Source organism: Anser brachyrhynchus, assembly GCF_964034855.1.
Source record: "Anser brachyrhynchus genome assembly, chromosome: 14".
NCBI classification, from domain to species: Eukaryota; Metazoa; Chordata; class Aves; order Anseriformes; family Anatidae; genus Anser; species Anser brachyrhynchus.
Genome location: NC_137709.1, coordinates 1898499 through 1914908, shown reverse-complemented (window position 1 = coordinate 1914908; position 16410 = coordinate 1898499). Strand labels below are relative to the sequence as shown.

The window sequence follows — 16410 nt, the reverse complement described above, 5'->3', positions numbered from 1 at the left end:
GGGGGACTGGGGAGGAGGCCGGGGGGGCTCCGGGAGGGCTGCGGGGAGCGGGCGGCAGCACCAGGGGTCCGCAGCGCCTGCCCCCCCCCCCCCCCCCCCGGCAGCCGCCTCTCCAGGAGGGCAGGGGGAGAGGGTGGGGGAAATAGCGGCGGGGTCGGGAGGAGTAACGGCGGGGTGGGGAAATAACGGCGGGGGTGGGAGAACCAGCGGCGGGGCCGGGGCAGCCCCCGGCTGCAGCCCCCCGCAGCCCCCCCAGCCCAGCCCAGCCGCCCCGTGCCCCTGCAGGCCCCCGCTCTCGGCTTCCCGGGGGGGTTATAACCCTGCCAGCCCTGGGGGCTCGAGCTGGAGGTTTTCCTCCCTGGCCGCCTGCCTCAGCTTGGTTCTTGTCGCTGCGCTTGGTGCGGGACCCCGGCCAAGGGGGGAGGCGAGGCGGCTGGCTCGGGGACCGGCCCGGCTCTGGTGGCCTCTCCTGGGAGCAGCGCAGCCCCCCCCGGCCGCCCTCTGCTCTGGAATTAGCCCAGAACCCAAGGAGTTAGCTTCCAGTTCAGGAGTGCAGATTCTGAAAAGATCTGCTGCCTGAATATAAGCTGATTTAAGCAGACTATAGTGAACCAAAAGCTAAATTTCCCTCTGTTCTGCGTCAGGTCAAGCATTATTTGTGGCTCTGGTAAACACCGCTGGGGTGCAAACAGGGTCCCCCAGAGGCTGGTGTTGCCAGAGCTGAAAGCCCGGAGCTTTACCCTTACCTTTGGCAGATGAAATTCAGCTTGTTCCTCTGGGAAGAGCCGTGATCTCTGCCCGCTCTCCCTTTGGGAACAGAGCCCTCCACCCCCTGGGCTGTGCAGGTGTAGGTGAGCAGGAGGAGAGCAAAACTTCTGCTCCCGCGGCGCAGGGCACATCAGGAGCGTGCAGAAATGGACGCTGCAGCCGGGAAGAAAAACCCCATCCAGCAAACAGCCAAGAGCGTGTTTGGGAAAGGCGGTCTGTATTCGGCAAATATTCACCTGTGTCACTCAGGCCATGCGGCTGCATCTGCTTATTAGGGTTTGTGAGGGTGCGTGCTGGGCGCAGGTTCGCGCCCAAAAGGCCGGAGCCGGGAGGTGGCCACATGCAGGAGCCAGGAGGTGGCCACGTGCAGGAGCCAGGCGGCAGCGAGGTGGAGCCGCCCTGAGAGCCCCTCGTGCTGTGGTGGGGCAGAGCCGTGGGAGCTCGGCTGCGGGGCACAGCACCTCTAACGGTGCTGGCAGGGGCAGGGATGCTCCGCAGGAGTGCCTGGAGCAGCACCAGAGCTCGCAGAGCGCTGAGGTTTGGGTATACAAAGTGCTTGCTGATGCCATCTGAAAATTAAGGGAAAATTAGGATGGGCGCTAAAAAAGCAGCACAATTTCCACTATTCTTTGCCTCGGCTCAAGAAACAAGACTTTGAAGCAAGCTCTGGGCTGCACAATAAGTGTTCTGGTATGGAGTAACTCAGAGGAGCTGCTGAGATAAGTTTTGTCTTCAGAGCAGGATTTTAAGTGCACTTGGAGAGTGCCAGGCTTAGGGCTGCCACTTGAATAATGCTGAGAAACAGAATAGCGAGTGGGCACTCTTCGTCTCGTGCTGGAAGGAGACACAGTACAATGGAGATGTATTCGTGTTACTGGGGTGTCTTGTGATTATGTGAGTTTGGGGATTTCAATGTTCACAGAGCCTCGGGCATGTTGGTTTTCAGGCAGAGCACTCGTGTGCCCCGGCACCAAAACATTGCTTGAGCCCATTGCGATTCTGGAGCTAAAGCTGCAAATTCATCACTGGGAAAACTGCACGGGCTTTGTCAGAACTAAACGCTGGGTGAGTTTGGCCCACGAGCTCTTGCTCAGGTTATTGGGCCCTGGAAACCAGCACCAGTCTGTGCTGCAGAGGGGCTGGCGGCTCCGTGCTGTGCCCAGAGCAGGCGTTAGCCAAATGGGGAACCCTGGAGGCTGCAGCTCCCCCCGAGCTACCCTCCTCTGGGAACAAGCCCTGCCTCGGTGCCCTCCGTGGTGCTCTCACAGCATTTGTGCAATAACAGCCATTTCATCGGCGCTTTTAGGAGTGTGCTCTGCATGGCTGGGGGCAGAGGCAAAGGGGCACCAGGGGGATGTGGCACTGGGGGCTGGGGACACCAAGGGGGGCTGCCTTGGTCTCAGAGCCCAAAGTGTCCCGATGCTGGAGCCCTCGGCGCAGATGCTCGTCTTATCTTCTTCTTTCTGCTCTGCACACAAGCCACAGGCCAGGCTGCTTCTGTGATTAACGTGCTGCTGCAAAGCTAATACTCCAGCATTCGTGCTAATACAACCCCAAAATGAAACGTGCTGTTTCCGCTTTTAGCACCAAGGGGAAAGCCGTGTAGATTTTTATATGTAACAATGAATGGCTTACTAAAAAAAAAACTTTTCAAAGCAGAAATGTTTATCTGAGAAGTTAGCTGCTGGAGCACCAGCAGAGCCGGAGTGTTTGGAGCATCGTCAGTTCCACCAGCACTATGCGAGCCAGCAAAATTCCTTGCACCCAGTATCCCTGCTGAGCATTTCTTGGGGTCTGCCCAAGCAGCCCAGAGGAGCAGGAGCTCGGAGCAGAGCCCTTGAGGCCACGCGTGGTGCTGAGGGGCTTGGTGCTGCCCAGCCGCAGGACCAGGACGCAACCGGGGAAGCCGCACGGCCACCGGCTGCAGGAGTGGGGAGCAGAAACGAGGCAAGGCCATGGGAGGGGATGGCGGTTGTTCTGCATAAAATTGGCTAAGCCTTTCTTGACCTTAAAGGGAGCCTAAAATAACCTGCTTTAATCTGAGCCAGGCTCACCCTAAACTGCACGGGAGGAGGAAAGGGGTGGCCAAGCCCTGCTCTTGGACGCGTGGGGGCACTGGGTTGTGTTCTCTGTACCCCAGCTCGCTCCCTACCGCTCCCCCAGCGGGTGGCTGAGTCCTCAGATGAATTTCCTTCGGGGCTGAGACTTGGTGGAAATGACGAGACACGAGGCTGGGGCTGCAGGAGAGGAAGCCGAGGGCTGGTGGCAGCGAGCTGCGCCTTCCCCCGGGGACTGCAGAGGGCGGTGGCACCCACGAGAAGCGCGGGTGGCCCCGGGTGCAGCTCCTGGAGGGCTGGGAGCCGGCCTGGGCAGCAGCACGGCTCAGCGGCCCGAAGGATGTTGTGAAACAAGTGAAATGCAGAGTGCTTCCCCCTCCTGCCTTCCCTGTCCTTCCCCGCTCCTGAGAGGGGGAGCAGCTCCGAGAGGTCTTGCAGGAGGACCTCAGGCTGAGGGTAGGGGGCTGCTGGTCCTACCCGCGCTGTCGGGTGCAGCTGTCAGGAAGACGTGAGCCTCTGGGCTTAGTCTTACCAGCCTGGGACCAAAATCTTGTGCCAGAGCTTTGCTTTTACCACTCGGAGAAGTGCGTGGTTCCTTTCAGTCTCTTTTCCTTTCTCATCTCCTTTTCCCTTGCATGCTGGAAGCGCAGCTTGCAGTTGTCAGTCCTCAACAGAATGTTTCTCTGTTCTTATTTAATCCAAATAATGGCTGCACACAATAGCCACGCTGTTTGGCGGGCACAAGGGAGCGCCTGCAAGGCCTCCATGAGCCAGCTTGTGCCCACAACGACTTTTCCTTCCCTTGGAGCCCAAATCCCCAGCTGCCAGCCCCTGGTTCAGGAAGCCTGGGCATGGCTCAGTTTTGTTTCTGCCCATTTCGTTGCTCTGGAAGCCAAAGCCAGCCTCCAGCAGCGGCTTTGAGCTCTCCCATGGGAGCCCCATCTCCCAGTGGTCCTAGGGCCCTGCACAAAAGCCGCCGCATTTGCAGCCGTGCTGAGCTTGTTCTCGGAGCTAGAGGTCGGGTTCAGCTCTACAGTGTGACAACAAAGAGCCTGTACATGGTCTGCAGCGTGGCTGGAGAGAAAGGCGTACCAAAGCATGAAAACCACGGCTGCCTTAGGGTCTGTGCTCCCCTGGGACCCTTCGTGTGTGCCAGGGAGCTGTGCGGGGCTTTGCTCCCTCCCAGGGCGAGGTGCGATGGCCTCCTCAGCATCTCTGGTAAGTCAGGAGCCTCAGCCTCCTGTTTGTCACAACTTGTTCTCGTGCTGACACCCATCCCACCCTTTCCTGTCTCATCTTGAGCTGCTGCAGGGGAAGGCAGGCTGCCGCGGCAGCCGCACTTATCGCTGCGCGGCAGCTGTGGAGCTCTGCCAAATACAGCCCCATCCTGCAGAGTGCTCAGTTGCATTAGCTGAAAAAAGCAAATAACTTTTTTTTTTTTTAAAAAAAAAAAAAAATGCTGGATTTTTTTTTTAGTATAGCCGCTGTGAGGCACGGTGGAGAACTCACCAGACACCAAATGCAGGCTGAGCTCCACCAGCCGGGATGCAGCGGGGAGCCTGGGCTGGGTTTGCAGAAGGAGGTGGAAGGGGTTGGGACTGGGGGAGGAAGCAGAGGTGAATCTGACTGAAGGAAAGGACGAGGGAGATTCCAAGAGCTGTGTCCCTCACTGGCTCCCTGCTGGCCAGGAGGGAAAGCAGCTGCTTCCCTCTAGCTCAGGTGCGTTGGCCAAGCAGGGGCTGTTCGGAGGATTAAGGAGGGCCGGGATGGGTTGTTCCCGTGGGGCCAGGACTTTGCTACCAGGGCCAGAGGGCAGGGTGGCCCCAGGGGTGCCACATTTTCCTGCTGCTGCCATGCCCGAGGCCACACAAAGGAAGCTCTGTCTGTGTGGTGCCATCCAGCCGCTGCCGTGCGATGCGTTCGTCGTGATGCGCAGCTCCTCTGACTGCCTTTTGGCTGCCCAGCTCGCTCTGTGCAGCACAGGAGTTTCATTCATGAGCGTATTAAATTGCTCTGCTAACGAGCCTGTCAATCTCCACTAATTCATCAATATATAATCTATTCCTCCTTCAGGTCGGTCATAACGACAGCCACGGGAGAGTCTGTACTCTTGCTGTGTCTGGGAAAACTGAGAATCTTCAGCACGGGATGGTCCGCGCTGATGTGTTTTAGGATTTTCTTGTGTGTAAGTGGAATTTGGGTCCGTGCCCTTTGCCTTACAGGGCCTTCGCATTGCCTTTAGCAAAATGCATCCACGATTCCTCCTCGTGGTGCTAAATTGAAGAGCCCAAACGAGCCCCAGCTGAGGCTGCCCCGGCAGTCCCTGGGGAAGGGGTCCCTGAGGTGCTGGGCCCCGCTCGGCAGCTCCGGAATGAGATCGGCCTCTGCTGTCTGCAAAAAGGGTGAGATGGCTTGTTTCAAGTGACCCCCACTTAGGGAGGCTTTGTGCTAGTTATACAACACAGGCGGCGTTCATCTGGTACACAGTTATTTCACCAGTGGTTAGCCCGAACCTGCCTGCTGTCGGTGTAACACCTTGCTTTCCGTCAGGAAATGAGCAGACGCGGCCTGCACAAATGAGGCCTGCACAAATGAGGCCTGCACAAATGAGGCCTGCACAAACGAGGCCTGCAGAACCGAGGCCTGCAGAACCAGTTGTGCCACTCGTTACAGGAAAAGGCTCCTCCGAAATGCAATTCACCTGTAACAGCGCTGCCTGAATAAGAAGTGCCTCCTCTCAGCTGGGTGCAGCTCGGCAGCTTTGTCTGGTGGTTGGCTTCACGCACATCACAGCCTTCACCTCGCCCGCTGCCGGCGTGTGCGGGACAGGGAGGTCTGGGGGAAACAACTCTGGGCCTGTGCTTTCTCCTCTCTCTTTCCCTGATAAAAAGGACAGGCAGGACTTGCTTTTAGGAAGCGTGAAATTGGTTTTAACACGATGCCAGTGTGCCTTATTAACTTGGCCTTAGCCTTCCCTGCGTGTCTGTGCCCAGAGGCGGCGCGGTGCTGCGGCAGCGTGCCGGCAGGAGCCCCGTCCCTCCGTGCCACCAGCAGGTCCCGCAGGTAGCCTGGGTGGGAGCACGGCCCCAGCTGCTCATCTCATCGTGATTTTTGTGTATGGCAGGAGTTATCAAGTCGTTGCAGCGACACAATGCCACCCTGAGAGCGTACGTGAAAAGGGAGTTTAGTTCCAGTCTGGAGAAAGTTGTTTTATCGGTCTCCGCTTGTGCTTCTGTCTGCCTGCCTAGACTTTTGGCTGTGGAGTTAATGATTTCCAGGGGGCAATAAAAGCGGATAGCTCCCAGACGGGCCGTACGGCAGAAAGGCTGTGCTGCTGGCTGTTTGATGCCGCCGGCACACAGCGTGGGGCTCTGCTGCGCGCTGCTGCAGCCCCTGCTCTGCTCTGCCTCTGGAGTGGCCACGCTGCAGGTCCCCAGCTGACCGTGCCATGCAGCACTGCTGTTTTGTTTAATAATAATTGTGCTTCTAGAGATCTGTTGTTATCTTACCCACCTGCTTGCTATGCACGTGCATAGTTACTACTTATCACGTGCATCTGTTTTTATCAGTGTGTTGTGCTTAGCTTTAAACCCTTTCTTTGTTGGGATGTTGTAATGTGGCAGGACTCTGAGGTTAGTGATGATGGAGGTGGCTGGGACTGATGAGGCTGAACTGATTTCATGCCCCTTTTGAGAGAAGGGTAGCTGCCAGCTACATAAAAGAAAATGGGCTGACAGTATACTTCCACGTGCATTATTTGCATGGATCAAAGTTCCCCGAAGCGATCCTTTCCTGGTGACAGCCGTGCCACCTACGCTCCTCAGCAGTGTAGACCAGTAGATGGACCAGCCCCATTTGCACCCCGTGCAGCGTGACTGCTGCTGCTCCCAACCAATGTTTAACTGAGCCATGGAGAAAGCCGCCTGCGTTCGTGTAGAGATATAATGCGGCAGAGAGAGATAAGATAAAGATAAACGATTGTCTTATCCATTTGACCCTTGGAGTTCAGACCCATGAGAAGCGAGAGGGGGATGATCATGGTTCATGGACAGGGCTTCCGGGCTGTGCCACTCCACCAACGCGCACGCATTTTTGCATCCTGATGGTTTTGCCTCCTTTTCACTAAGGGAAAGGCACAGCTGAAAGCCTTCCGAGGAGGTCAGTAAATATGACAGCAGCAGTTCTATTTTGCAAGACCTTTTCTGATACAATAAACAAGGCTGTACAAAATAGCTGACACTTCACATGCAGCACTTGCATCATCTTCCTCTGAAGCACTGTGGTTAATAAAAGCATGGTGTGTGACGAGCCCGCGACAAGCATAAACATGGGAGGTCCCTCCGTGCATAAAGGTGCTCTGGAAGACTCTTTTATCTCTTAAAGATGTTTATTTGCACTGTAGGTGTGATATAAATTAAAACTAGCTCACAGGCATGGAGAGGCGATGCATGCGCACAGCTCGTGCACCCGGGCACTGCTCTCGCAGCAGGCACGCTGGGCAGGATAAGGGAGCCGCTTTAGGGAACGTGTCTGCAAATCTGCCTGGTTACATGGAAGGCTAGAAGCTAGTCTGAAAATAAAATGCAGCCTATTTTAATAGTGCTGATGAGATATTCCCTTGCAGTGTTGCTCTGTACCCTGCAGCTGTGACTGCTTTTGTGAGTTCCAACAGGTGAGGCGCGCTGTGCTATAGGGAACTTGGGTGGCATTCCCTGTGTTTTTTTTTCTTTTTTTTTTCTTTCTTTCCTGCTTATCTTTTGTGCAGCATACACCAGTGAAAAGAAAGCCATTTTTTTTTCCCCTGAATGATGGATCGGTGGAGTTGTGTCAAATCACCCGTGTTCCCGTGTCGTGCCTGGCTGAAGCCTGCAGGGGGGAGCAGGGAGGGCGGGCGTCAAAGCTGCTGGGCTAACAGTTTGTGCAGTCTGCCCTGGTTTGTGCACATCCAGCTGGTGAAGATGAGAGTCAAAGTATAGATTTATGAGCTACCCCAGGTTTTCTGCTGTCAGCAACATAATCTATAAGTATTTCCTTTATGTTGATTTCCTTGTACAGAGAGAAATTGCCCGCGTCCCATGGCACAGATCCCTCGCGTGCCGTGCGCGCAAGGAGTGGCCGCTGTTCGGTATCGCAGCGTCACGACTGCTATTTTAAGGCACTGATGCCACAGGTGAGCGCCTCAGCTGGGAAACTCCTCCTTTTGGTAGAAGGCTTTGAGCAGCAAGCTCTCCCCTTCCTCTGTTTGAGCTGCCCCAGCTCCTGGTCGGGGGTAGCCCAAAGGAGATGGAGCAAAGTCTGGGGCTTTGCCTCTGACTTCAGCAGCATCACAGCTCTCTGTGCAGCTTCCTCCAAACAACACGCTCATAGAACCCTTGAGCTTTCTGACTTTCCTCATTCATTTTAGAGAAAGCGTTCACTCAGTGCTTGTCATTCTGCTAAGCAAATTGTTTGAATTGTTGCTGCTTACCCCACGTTAAATGAGGTTTTGAGCTCTGTCCTGGGTTCAGCATTCGGATGCTTGCTCCAGCAAAACCAGAGTCCCAGGCCTGTGACCTTGATCACAAGAATCACGTCACTGGCTCAGTTTTTGTTTGGTATGTTTGGAGAAGAATGCAGAATGCTGTCTTCTAGCCAATGTACACATAAATTTAATGGAGACAGTTTAAAAAAAAAAAAAAAGCATCTATTTGTTGGAGTATGCCTGCCCCACTAATTTATCTTGCATGTTCTCCTTTGTTTAGAACCAAGTGTACACATGGATCAAGGGTCAAAACCCAGCCTGAATGAATGTTCCATAAGATGATTTTTATCTATTACATTCAGCAAACCTCATTGATAATGTCCGTTCTTTTACCATGGAAACTTGGGGGGGAGGGTATCTCTGAGGACTAACTATTGTTTTATTTAAGTAATATGGCTGGAGTATGGATAAGCTTTTGGCTTCAGGGTCCTGTCCCTAGCTGCTGGCTGCATGCCCTGCCGGAGAAGTCCCGGTGCTGGGTGTCCTTGGTGCCCGTGCTGCAGGCGCTGAGCGCGGCCGCGGGGCAGGACCAGCCGGGCACCGCCGGTGAGCCCGGGAACATTGCTGTGTTTGGCCCTGAGCAGGAAGGGTTGCAGCTTCCAGGCGACTCTTCTTGTTTGTTAGGGCTTGTAATGTTGACAAGCCTGATTTGGACAGGTATTTGTGAGTGTCTGGTTTCCTCTTGGCTCTGAACGGGCTGCACAGCCCAGACAGCCCTGGAGGCTGATTGATGTGAGCAGGAACTTTCCTTTGTTGTTGATCGGGGACAGAAACCCTGCTAAGGAGGAAAAAAAAAAGAAAAAAAAAAAAAAAGGATTAAGCATTAAGTTCTGTGTTGGTTTGATGCTGTTTTCTGAGGCTGATGGGTGGCTCTGAGGCACAGAGCCCTGCCCAGAGGCTGCCCCTGCTCCGCCGCTGCTGCCCGCTCCCATCAGCCGCTTATCATCACCGCGGTGTCTTGAGGCGCGCAACCAAATCCTGTTTGATGTCTGTAGGGGTGACTTAGAAGACACAGACACACGGCACAAAGCAAACGAGCAGTAGCTCGCTGTGAGCCGGCTGGCAGGAGGCAGTGGTGCGTGGCCTTACGGCTGCCAGCGCGGTGCTCATGCCTCCGCACCGGCTCTGCTGGGACACAAACCCCGAGCCGAGCAGCCACCAGCCAGCCCGCGGGTAAAACGTGATTGGAAGGAACGGCCCCGAGTGCGACGATCCCGGCCTTCCCGCAGGGTTCCTGCAGCCTTCCTGCGGCAGGGTGCAGGAGAGGCACGTGGGGTGGCGGCGGCGCGAACCTTGGACCGCTGGGACGCAGCGGAGACCGCTTCCCGTAAATCACGCCAGAGCGGCTCAGGCGCACGGGCTGAATGGAAAACAGGCTGACGGAGGCTGTTGGGGGCTGGTTTGGATAAAGGTGAATAAACCCGAGCTGCCCGGGTGCGTGCGTGCCCGTGCATCTTGTCTTGAGGAAGCTGGCAAAGCAGAAATATTTCAGTTCTTTTGCAGGAAGCTGCTACAGCGTTTAACTGGCTGAAAATTGAAGGCTTTGCTGTGGGAAACTTCTTGGAAAGCAAATAATGTGTGCAAGCAAACTGTTCTACCAAAACTCAGTTTTCTGCTTAAAAAAAAAAAAAAAAACAAATAACGAAGGTTAACAGAAACGTTTTGGCCAGCCCTCATGCTTGCACAAGAAGGCATTGGGCATCGTGCTCCGCAACCAATTAATTGCAGCCCGACAGCAACAGGAATTTTGACTGCCGGGCTGTGCGCGCAGAAGACTGCTCCAATGTCTCAATATCATAAAAGGCACCCATAAGTAATTTGAACCACCTCACTAAATTAATCCTGCTCTACAGCATAATAAGTTGTTAATGGAGACATTTGTTTTGATTATGACTATTTAATAAATCCTGCTAGCGCTTGGTTTGTGGAGTTGTGCTGCAGCCAGTATTTGCTAGCCTTGTTTATGCAATTTAGTTTTATTTTATTCTTACCATTTTAACCCTGTCACAACCCTTCCCGCTGCCTCGGGGAGCATCTCATCCTGCCCCAGACTCCAGCAGTAGGAATAAGCAGCCTAAATAAGTGCAACTTTTGGGCAGTGAGGGGAAAATGAAGGCTTCCCACTACGTAACTTGTTGCACCACGCCAGCTCTGATAAGGAAGGTTTAGCTGGGACACCTCCAGAGGTACTGAGCTGTAGCTTTTTGCCTTTCCCATGTGTTTCCCAAGCCCTTTGCGCCTCCGGTCGGGTGGTTGTTTTACAGCCGTGCTGTGAACGTTACGAGGAGCATTGCCTGCTAAGGAGCCTGCGGGTAACATCCGTGCCCCAGCCCGTCATTCCCAGGGGTACTGCCTGCTCTGGAGTACTTGTAGCGTTTTATGGTTTCATATCTCCAGTCCTTTTCATCCGAAGTCCTCAGATTGCCCCATAAACGCTAGTGAAGTGTTTTAGTACGGACCTATGGACTGGGAAAATGTCGGTGTTTCTGGTTTATAGATCATGACAGTATAGAACAGAGAGGAAAAGCAGCTCGATTTCCTGGTTCTGCTTGTCAGCCCCGAGCACTGCATCACGCTTCCTGTTTGTGCCGAGCCGTTCCCCGGCTGACCTCCGGGACGTCGTTGGTTCTTGTGATGTAGGTGAATGTGAACGAAATTATCCAGGAGCTACTTAGCTACGTATTCAGGCAGCCTAGCTTTTCCCAAGGTCTTTGTTTTGGTTTGCTCTTCACTTAACGGCTAGCACGAGCCAAGCCTTGGCTGGGGCAGCGAGGGGATGTTTGGGCATTGGGAGCTGGTGCTGAGCACGGAGGGGCTGCGGGGTGCTCCTGTGCTGGACCTGCTGCAGTCAGCCTGTGCTGTCACACACGGGGATGTCGCGCCTGCTACAGCCGAGAGCGGTAATAAGGAAAGCTGCAGAGAAGTGGGAAAGCAGCTCAGTGTGTGGGGTTGGGCACATATGGCAAGCTGTTACGAATAAGGAGTGCAGTGAAACCAGCTGAGGCTTACAGCAGCTCACTGGTTTTCTAACCCGCTCACCTGTCGGCACGGGTAATCCTTGCGGGCAGAGCCAAGGCACGTTGCTGTGGTTAATTCCCTCGGCGTGTGCCATGTCCTATTCTAATTAATTGTTCTCGAGTAATTTCCCTTGGATTGTCTCCTGCTTGCTTCCAAGCCGTGCAGAGCACTGCGGGGCTGCTCTCAGTGGGCAGGGGCCGTGCCCTGGGGCTGCAGGCTGGGTGCTCGGCTCCTGCCGGCCCGAGCCACGCTCCCGCTGGAAACCCCAAACTTAAGTCATTGGGCTGACTCCTGAGAAACTCCAACACATGCTGATGTCTGGGGGAAATTAGGTAATAAGGGAAGGAGGTGGGTTTTACTCCAGCTGGCGCACAGCCAGCCGTGGGGGGTTCCACGGGAGAGCATGGCACGGTCTGAGTTTGCAGCAGGCGCATTGTGATTAAAAGCAAAAGAAACTGAAAATGTGAGTCAGCAGCTGACCCCGCGGAAAGCTGACTCGGGCACTTCTTGTGGCCGCCCAGCACCTGCGGCCCCGTCCCTGCACCGTGCCACCGGGTGCTGTGCTGGGATGGCCCCGAGGGCAAGCGTCCGTGCCAGCTTCCACATCGCAGCTCTTCACAGTGTTGTTGTAAAAGTAAGGCCGTTTTTAATAGAGGTGTCCACAGCAGCACGATTTCTTGGCCATGTTGTTTGCATGGGAAGAACGAAGGGGCAGGATTGCGCCCGCCGTGAGGGTGTGCAGCGTCACGCAAGTCTGGGGGAGCCGTGGCTCAGCCCCAGGCTGCTTACTGGTGTCGGTGCCCACAAACTGGGAAGCACTGGGTTTGGGGCTTGGTGGCTTGGAGCGGTGCACGTCCAAAAAGAGCAGGGTGCTGTGCTGCTGGCAGAGGGACTGGTGTGTGTAGGAAACACGTGTCGCGGGATCAGCTGTGAGTTAGGCTGTCGGGGTAGGTCCTAAAAAGCAAAAGCCCCATCTGCATCTCTGCAAACTGCTGCTGGACGGGCACGGTGCTGCTCTGGGCGAGGTCGGGGCTTCCTGGGTGTTTTTCTAGAGCTAAAAGACAAGGATGCAAACCGAACTGCTCCTCCTCGGGAATCCCCAGTCCATCCTGCATGTCTTTGGGAGTCTGAGGTGGTTTTACAGCTTTTGGGTGATTTTGATGCGAGAAAGCTCGTTGCACGTACCTGCCGCAGGAACAGGAAGCTCTTACAGTAACCATTTGCATGGTTAAAAAAAAAAAATCGAAGAAGTCAAAGAAGCAAACTAGTAATTGAAAAAGGGAAGAAAAACCCTCGAGTATGTATCATGTCCACCCGTGTTTGGTGCTCTGAGCATTTGAGCATGGTTGCTTCCACCGCAGGGCTGTGCTGGCCCTCCTCCCTCCCGCTGCGTGTTTATTAATAACCCCTTATCTCGGGCTGCGCCGGGAGCACCGCGGGGCAGGGCCGGTGGCAGCCTGCTCCTGGCGTTTTATTAATGTGGGGGAATAAAATTAGAGGCAAATCCTCTGTTGTAAACTGTGGTATCCGCGCTCGCCTGACTGTTCTAAGACAGGGCCATGTGTACGTGGGTGCAGGTGTAGGACCCGCAGCGTGGCCGGCTGCAGGATGCTGTGGGGTGAGCGCGCACCCGTTTGTCACCCACACAGACGCCCCCGTGCCGGTGTCACCTCCTCCCCGTGCCCCTTGCTTCCGAGCAGGGAAATAGCCCTGGGAACCCAGCGCAGCCTTAGCAGCACGCAGATTTAATTCTGGTGCAAAAAAAGGAAGAGGAGGAGCATCACCTCGAGTCCCCAGCGTGCGAGCGTGGCGGGAAAGCTTCCTGGGATATTTGCGCTGGGTTTGGTGGGGAAGCAGCTGGATCCTGGTACTTGGAGCTGCAAACGAGCCGGGTCTGTCCTACAGGGAGCATTTTGGATGGCCCTTCGGAGAATGAGGCAGCCCTCCCCTGCTCCACCCTCCCTGCTAGCTGGCTCCCTTCATAAAAACTGCTGCGACTGGGCCGGGCAGATAGGCCGCGTGCCAAAACACGGTGCCTTTTGGTTGACCCGGGAGCAGCAAAACTGTTGGGCTCGGTGCGGAAAGAGATCTGCTTGGAGGAAGTTACGAAAAATCACACGAAATGTGCCTGCGGGCTCGGCTCCTGCACAGAGGAGCTGAAAATAGCCACGGCAGAGCACGGCGGCGTGATGCGGGGCGGCGCGGGGCGCAGGGGGGGCTGCTGCTGGCGGCCCAGGAGCCGCCGCATCGCGTGGCGAGGGCTCGCTCTGCCTCGAGGACTTCGCATGTTTTAGCATCTGGCGGGTCTGAAGGTCGGCCTGCGTTTATCAGCTCGTTTTCAGACGGGCTCGGAAGCTATTTGCATGAACTTGGAGGGAAAAAAAAAAAAATTACACATAAGCAAACGAAACATAATCTCCGCAGGAAATTTTGACATCATTATGATTCGACTTGTTAATATTAGCTGTATTACATAAGTGTAGGTCAGGCAGATTGTCTTCTGAGAACGTGGTCTAGCTAAGAATGCTGATGGTAGAAAGGTGGGTAAGGAGGTGCAAAAACGACTTAGCCTCATGGCCTGGTGGGTCGGGTGGACCCATACGACAGGCCAAATACAGATCAAGCACTTTACGTAATTTTAACAATCATCTGTTTGATTGTTTTCTCAACTCAACTGAAAAAAAAATATATTTATGTGGGTTGTTTTAAGCAAAATTCAAATTTCTCATGGGAAATTCCACTTCCATTGTTTTTTGGAAAAAAAAAAAAATCAGATAAAAACGTTGTGAGAAATTTCCAACCGACTCAGATTCCAGCCAACTTTTTTTTTTGCTCGAGGCAAAAGCTGCTCTGCGTGCTGGAGTGTTTGATTTCACCTTGCTTCGTGATGTCACGGGGCAATCCCTGCGTGCCCGCAGGCTGCGCTGGCTGGGCCAAAGGGCAGGGGCACCCGGCCGGGGTGGGGGGAGGCCGACGCGCTGCACCCTGCCCCGGCTCTGGCAGCTGCTGGGAGCCCAGAGCAACACCGCTTTATTCCATCAGCTACACACGCCGGCAGGGCTGCCACCAGACAGCGCTGCTGGGGGGAGGAATTCAGCCTAAACACAGCCCCGAGCCCCGCAACTAGCGTGCAGGTGCCGCTGCCTTGCCGGGGAGGGTCGGGAGTCAGTCCCAGGGACGTGTTTGTGGCTGAAAAGCAACCGAGCTTCTCCCGGGGCTTGTCCTGGAGATCCCGTCAGCTGCTCCCACCCTTCTGTTTTTGGCTGTGCCTTTGGATACTGGCAAAGCAACTACTGCAACTAGCAGTAATTATACAATCATCCATCCATCTATAACTCATATGATTTTTATGAGCTATATATATAAATATATATAATGTTCACATGTGAATATATTTATAAATAGTATGTATTTTAAAGTACACACTTTGGAGCTGCTCGCCCAGTGACTGGGGAAAGCTGCTGCCCGGGGCAGCCGCCTCCGACCCTGGAAGGCTGCAAGGTGCGGGGCCACCCGCTGCCGAGCCCCCCCCAGGGAGCAGCCCACCTCCGGCGGGTGGGCACGGGGCTTTCATCCCTGAACGGCTCGTGCAGGTAAACGAGCTGGGACATGGGAAGGCAGGTAACCCTGAATTAGGGGACAGCGGTATAGGTACTGCTGGGAAAAGAGGCCTTGGAGAAGGGATTGCCTTTTTATGCCACTCGTCACAACCGTCGTTCCAACATCACCGACTTGAGGCCTTGCAAGAGTTTATGCTTTATTTTTCCGGTATAATTTGGCCTTGTTCCTCAGCCAGAGGGAAGCTCCTCTTCCTCGGTGGCTGCGCTGACTTGGTGCAGACGTGGGCCCGTGCTCGCAGCGGCCGGCGAGCTCTCAGAGGATGCTGCGGCGCCGCGCTGGTCCCTCTGCTCAGGCGAGACGGAGGATTTCCTCCTGCGCCCTCCTCCCCGCTGCCTCGCCGTGTGCTGGTGGGGCGCCCCGACGCAGAGAGCTCCCTTCCTTTCCTGGTCTCAGCGCAGGGTCTGTCTTAAAAGCGCCAGATCGCTGCAGATGGAAAGTCATACACTTCTCTTCCCTTCGGGTTCTTGTTACCAAATACCGCGCAAATGCTGTGTTAGTATTAAGCGTAATATTAAGAATGTGAGGGGAAAAAAAAAAAAAGGGTGTGATTACTGGAGATGAGCAGTTCATGTGTTCAGAGGCTGGTGTGAGGTGAGGGCTGGCGTTAAGCGGTGTCACAGACACCGCTGCTTTGGGTCATTGCGTTTTGGATCAAGTCCCCACGTACGCACTCTGTATTTATCAGCTGCTGGGCTTTTTCCGGTACGCTCCTCCAAAAGAGAAGGGTTGTCATGTATCATCAGATATTACCAAGCAAGTAAATAAACAAATAAATATATATTTAATGTGCAAAATAGCAGAACATAAAGACTTGGGGTGACTTACTGTTATAATATGCAATATTTATTTTAAGTCTGTTGATTTATTTGTTCAGGTTTATATTAGCATCTCAATAGCATGTTCCATCTGCCAGCTGTTCTTCAAAGTATTAGTTTTCTATCATGCTAGTGGGGAACTTCATGGCTTTGTACAAAGCTGCTTAGACTTTTATCACAAATAAGTTGTATTTTCTAGTGGCCATCCATCATCACAGTATGTTTTATGAAAAAAGGACAAGCTTTTGGATTCTGATCTTAAGTTTTACTCATTGAGCACTGTTTTAATTACATAATAATTCTCATTTTCATCAGAAATAAATTATTAGACGCATTTGTTTTTTTTACCCAGAGCAGTATGGTGGTTTGTTTAGTCAGCCAGGAGTATCAGAATAACACAGATCTATCTTCTTTTTTGTAAGAGAACGATTGATTTGATTAATCAGACCTTGTGGTCCTGGAGCTTCGTCTATCTGATGTGGCCGAGCCGTCTGATCGCCGCAGCAGGCTGGTGGCTTCGAGGCCAAGGCCTCTCCTTAGGCTTTGTGCCAGAGGACGTTGGGTTCATGCCCGAGGCGCCTCCTTCCAAAGGAGACGTGTCCAAGCCCGT

General features: G+C 54.1%; 2 long non-coding RNA genes across 2 annotated transcripts in view; one reads left to right on the top strand and one right to left on the bottom strand.

Moving 5' to 3' along the window:
• The window catches only part of LOC308177747, a 33401-nt gene that overhangs the window by 614 nt on the left and 16377 nt on the right, over positions 1-16410 (top strand). The gene's annotated exons all lie outside the window — the stretch shown is intronic.
• Positions 163-16196, bottom strand: LOC308177749. Its single transcript, XR_013939386.1, has 3 exons — positions 10338-16196; positions 5469-9124; positions 163-5438 (listed from the first exon to the last, which is right to left on the bottom strand). It is a non-coding gene; the product is annotated as an uncharacterized lncRNA (long non-coding RNA).